General features: G+C 37.2%; 1 protein-coding gene across 5 annotated transcripts in view; it reads left to right on the top strand.

Moving 5' to 3' along the window:
- LOC108751467 (tensin-1-like) overlaps positions 1-6,000 on the top strand; it is a 62,813-nt gene that overhangs the window by 19,110 nt on the left and 37,703 nt on the right. The window contains exon 1 of one of the 5 annotated variants that reach the window (XM_018491693.1): positions 2,962-3,037. The exons of 3 other annotated variants lie outside the window; for them this stretch is intronic. The gene's annotated coding sequence lies outside the window, so the exon portion shown is untranslated. Of the gene's footprint in view, positions 1-2,961; positions 3,038-6,000 lie in introns of those variants that run through there. One more of the 5 variants, XM_018491692.1, reaches the window with a different exon arrangement.

Here is a 6,000-nt window from a genome sequence, read left to right as displayed (position 1 = left end):
GTATTTTACACGCGTAATTTAAAAAATAAGAATTTTTTATTAAAAATTGTGTTATTAGATTAATAAAGTGGTACACACACACACACACACACACACACACACACACACACACACAATAAGGATTATATTAAACATAAGTTAACTTGAGATGTTTCCACTATTTATTTTTTCTGACATATTATATACATATATCAATAATGATCAAAGGAAGACAATAGGCTCGCTTTATAAGTAAGATGTAGTAAAAAAAATTATTGAAAAGCGATGCATATTATAAATAAATATAATTCTCACCGTATATAAACATCACGATCTCGTCTGTTGCAATCCCATTCGTGATTTCAGTTTATATCACGAAATAGCAAGAAGATTCGTTCTTGTATTGTGCAGAGATAGCATTGGTAAACATATCCTCTTCATGCATATATTCCTTTTCGTCCAGACTACGTTATCAGACTTCAGACCGCGCAAAGTACAGTTACTGAATGGCCGTGCGGGGAAGATCCGTCTTTTCGATGATCAGATATTCACGGACTCTGAGTAGAGACGGGTGGCTGCGGAGGAAGACGTCTAACTGGAACTGCGACGAAGAGGACAAGTTTGCCCATACAAATTTCAGGGACGACGACGATCGATGATGCAGCGATTCAATGTTGCATCCTTGCGAAGTCATTACATCGCGTCACTGCCGAGGATCACGACAGCGAGGTCGACGATTTTCAGCGGAGTCCACTTTCCTAAACGTGCGTCAGACTTTCAGAGGTCGCAATTCTTGGCGACAAATTTTTTGTGAAACCCGTCAGAGATCGTTATACATAAAATATAAAAATAACACAAGCATACAGTTACAATAAAGAAAATTTGCAAAGAGATGTGGATATCTAGTGATATCGGCAATCTAGTGATATCGATTACGGTTAGCAGCTTGATGAAATAGATGTTATCGCGGGCTGTTTTTCGTTTGAGCAAGAAAGATTAGAGCAATTGTCGACACGCTGGACAAAGTTTTATTTCGGCAGTGGGCCAACAGAAACGAGAGATAAAGAGCCGGTCGATATCAAAATAGTGACCTCATTGACGTCGTCGTAAAGTTCGCTGATAGAACGGCTAACGGCAGTTTTCGAGGATCCTATTTCCGCTGATAGAACAAGAGGGAACAACGTGTCTTTTATCTTACCGACATTCCCAGGAGTCTCTCGAACTAACCAATCTCTCTCCACCATTACTGATTCTTCCGGTCGTTCATGAACTTAAACCTTAGTTTCCCCGGTGGGACATTGAGCGCTCTCGCGTTTTACTTTCTTTCGCGTTGTCGCTCTTACAATAGGCGATCGGTAGTATTTGTTCAACATGGAGAAATTAATTATGAACTTGTGCTCGATATTCGACCTACTTCGATCATCGCGCGTAAAATCCGACTTAAAAAAAAAAAAAAAAGAAAAAACATCACAAAATCGCAGAGTTCGAGAAAATTTATTCGATCTGCCATTGCGATTCCGTCGGCCGCCGCAGTTTTACACTCGAACGTGTCGATTGTAAATAACCAATTCAAATTCAGCACAAGCCCCACTTTCACGCTCGGGTAATTGTTCGCGCGGATCGTTGGATAACCAACCGATTCGTATCCTCGACGCGCGCGCTCGCGGATTCGCCCCCTTCCCACCCTTATAACAATTCTGAAACCAGACGAAGCGCTCGAGTCGTTGCTGAGGCACGTTCCTGCGCCTGCTAAATGATGCAAATACTAATAATGGCGCAGAGTGAAACGTTGGATAATTGAAATGTAAACATCGCGCCGCATGCACCCCCTGTTGGCGGGATCGGCGAGACGCGGGATGAGTTTACGGGCTTCGGGATGCTGCAAACGTCAGAACCAGCAAAAGACTGGGAAGGAGGTAACGGGGAGATTGTCGGGGACCAAGTCTTGAAGCGAACACTGATGTAACATGCGCGTACGGGTTTCCGGGTTTACGAGAGACGTACGTTTTGACGCGCCGAGACTGACAAGCGGAACGATTAATCTCCGGAACACGCGCCACGTAATTCAGCTACACTCGCGTTATTGTTTTCACATCGGACAAATAATATTTGATGATCCAAGGTCTTCCCAAAATCATAAATGCCCTTTGTGTACAGTTCGCAGCTAATTTTTCTTCGGAGCGAAAAGCGTGATTGTTCATCGCGATCTTTTTAGGACGGGCAATTTAAATATAATTAAACGCTGCATAATATTCTCTACTATTTTCCGATAATTGTGCAGAGTATACATATATTATAATAATAGGGAATTCTTAGAATATTGGAACTATTTGGCTGCTCATACATATATAAGGTAAATGTAATAGGGTCGTAGTTATTGGCCACCAGACAGTTATTGGCCGCTTGGGTTTACGAAGTCCTAATTAGGATAATGGCTATGTTTATGTCCTCCCCCCCCCTCCCCCCGAACGATCGGACAAGAAGCCGTTGTAATCTAAATTATATCAAAGAAAGTCATATTGTAATAGTTTGAAAAAGCCTTTCGTAAAAAATTACTTCTAATACTCCTCTTTCTAAACTTGCACCCTTTTTCTGTTCGAAGGCGACTTTTTCAGATTTATCTCTGATTGTCTTCTATTTATTGGGATTGTAGAATACATTAGAAAGACTATTGGAAGGTAACTTCAGGTTGATGACTGAAAGAACGAAATATTGCTAATTACGCGATTAGCGAGACAAAGCGAGACAAAGTGAAATATAGTAGAAGAGATTGATTCGAAGCACACGGAACGGAGCACCGCGCATGATCCTCTACCCCCTCTGTACTTGTAAAGCTTTTCAAGGGGTGGTTGGGGTCCACGTGGCGCAACACGGTGCTGTCAGTCGCGTCCGACAAGCCAAACGCGTATCACGTTTCAGACAACAGACCTGATTTGACGCGTTTCGCGATCGCTTTTCCCGATAAGAGTGAATATAGTCAACTTCCTCGACTATTTTCGTCGTCGATCGATCGGCTGTATTCATTGATCGTGCCGTAATATCACGGAAATTCGAAGAGGTAAGAAACGCTCCATTTTAATTGTGTGTCGTACAATCTCGATACGTGTATCATTGTTATCGTAATAATGAATAACGTTTCTGGAAAACAATTGGCGCACCTCCGATAACGGAGGAAACTTTAATTAGTTTTGCGGTTTTCTATCTCAAATCTGTAATTTGCATCAAAAACTATTATACATGATTCTACACGTTTTTACTTTTCTTGAAACACCAACGAAAATGTGCCTGTAGAAAAATTCGTTCAAATTTCTATATATATAAAATAGGTTTTTATTTTGATTCTTTCTTTCTATTGTTAAAAATGTTTTCATTGTTTTTTTCTCATACTACATTATCGATAATAATTTAGATTACATAAAAGGTATCGAAACACTTTAATTATCTCGCTATTCTGGATTTATTTATGCTACTCCGTTTACTGCAACTTTAATTAACCTTCCTTTGTTACTCGACTTTGTCTCTTCAAGATCCATAATAATGACTTCACAACGCCCTTTCATATGTCTCTTGTTTTCCTTTATGTACAGATTTACATTAAAGTGAAATTTTTCCTTTGCGCGTTTACATAGTTATTACTTTGCATACAGAATGCCTGTAACGTAAGATCTCGAGGGAGGAGTTAAAACAAAATCTTAATCTTTGTAAAATGTGAAACTTGTTTTGTAAAACAACACAGGTTATTAAATACTTCCTTTTAGTAAAAACTTTTATCAATTTTGCAATACAATATCCAGATGAGATTCTTTGAAACGACAGACGATTTGCAAGAGATATCCATTTAAAAAAATAAAAAGATTACTATAATTTGCAACATAAAACGCAATCGTTGTAGATGCAAACTGCATAAATTATATCGTGTCTCAATGCATAATTAAAATATCTGGCTCTAATCTGTGCAGGCTGTTAGCAAATAGCAATAGCGTCTGTTATTAGAACGCCATACGTGTAAAGACGATGTCGAATGTGTCGTGCGTGCGAATAGAGAACGAAACTAATCAATCCACGAGTGAAGCTCAACAAAATAAAAAAAATAAAAAAAATAGCACCGCGATAAAAGTGAAAGAGGAAGAGAGACGGGGAAAGTATTTCGCGCGCGTCGCCCGTTTACTATAAATTACCGACGTGCTGCCGTCCGTCAATAACTTTTTGCACCGTTAATTTTTTTGTGTCACGTCGTCTCTGTTAATGAGAGCCGCTCTACCCTCTCGTTTCAAGCCGAGAATTAATTAGTTTGAGTAACCCAATTAAAAATGAAAGACTCGCACGAGCACCACCGAGTGAGTACAATTGCGCGATCGTTCCGCGATTCGTTAGTATGACTGCTCTCTCGTAAAAGCGAGCCCGGAATGTGGTATTGAGTGAAAATTAAATTACTCTTTCTCAAATATTCTATTAATGTAAGTGATTTGTGTACGAATTTTTCATGCATACAGCCGAAATTAATGTTCAACGCGTTCGCATTCGACGGCTAAATTTCTCTGCAGTATTAACTAACTTGTCAGTAATATTTTCTGTGAAAGGTACTTCTCTTTATTTGGTTGCTGTATTTGCATGGTTTAATATCACGCTTGCAATGACCAAGAAAAATCGATGTTGCGAAACAGCCTCGTGAATGCGGACGCGCCGGACGCCATTAAATGCACTCGATTGTACATACATTAAATGCAGATAAACGTCAAAACGGCCGAGAATAAAATAAACCGAGATTCGTTACCGGTTTGTAATCAGAGTTTACATTCCAATTTTTCAGTAAATGTGATATCATCGTGAAAACATATGAACGGTATTATACTGGAATGAATTAACCTGCCACAAAACCAATTCAATAGAGCTTTTATCGAATAAATTTAATTTCAAGTTTGATATAAATTACTGGAAATTAATATTCGGTACCGCGCGCGTGCGCGCGTTTGAATCATATAGAATCCATATTGCACATTGTTTTTTTACGCAATGGCATTATTTAATATGCTCCGAGCATTGTGCCCTAACTTATTTCTGATACAATTGTCTGTACAATGAATGATTCACGTTTCTCGTGCACAACAAATAAACATTAGTTAATCTTATCTTTTTCCATTTTACGACGATATTATTTTTACCATTTCTTCGAACAGCAGGATTATTTTAGTTAATAAAAAATTTACACATTAAAATATTGACAATACGTCGTGAAATATTTTATTTCGTAAAAATGCTTTAGCGAATTACAGTTATAATGTATAAGATTATATTAATTCAATTCTGTCGATATAAAATGAGCCAAATAGCTAGAGGGAGTTGTCCCTCTAGCTACATAATTAATGATGCTTTTAACAATTAGTGAAATTAGATATTTAACATTGGATTATGGCAAACGCGTGCAAATATTTAAATAAATTTCTTTTATTCTGTCGTGAAATTGAAAACAGTAGAGTTGTTTCATCCTATTAAAATAATTAAACGTAGATTCGGATATGAGTTGCTTCAAGTTTTACCGTGCATAGTTTTAATATTGTGCGTACATACGATATGTTATGTTATCTGTTCGCGTTATTTCTGAGTACATTTCCCAAATTAGCAAACATATGTACAGCATCATCTAATTATAAGGAATTATTTTATGGAGAAGAGGTTTCCAAAGAAACTTTACTTCTAAAACTGTTTTCTTATCATGCCAAGGAATATTATGTGGCCATAAATCTTCTTATAGAAGTTACGTAGCACTTGTTAAATTAATCCGTAAAACTCAAGAGAAATTTGTACATAAATTAACAATGTACGAAAGCTACTAAAAAGCAATTTAGAAACTAAATTTAATGAAAATCATGCGCAATTTAATCAATAAGCTATTAATAATGTATTTATTTCCACAAGAGCTTATTGTTTTCTTCATGTCAATATTTTATAAATTGCAATAATTAAAATGAATTATTTTGTAATGAAAATCAGAATAAAGGTGCTACATATATATTTATATAT

The sequence above is a fragment of the Trachymyrmex septentrionalis genome, unplaced genomic scaffold (genome assembly GCF_001594115.1).
Source record: "Trachymyrmex septentrionalis isolate Tsep2-gDNA-1 unplaced genomic scaffold, Tsep1.0 scaffold44, whole genome shotgun sequence".
Taxonomy (NCBI): domain Eukaryota; kingdom Metazoa; phylum Arthropoda; class Insecta; order Hymenoptera; family Formicidae; genus Trachymyrmex; species Trachymyrmex septentrionalis.
Note: the sequence above shows the minus strand (reverse complement) of the source record. Positions and strands in the feature narration are given on the sequence as shown.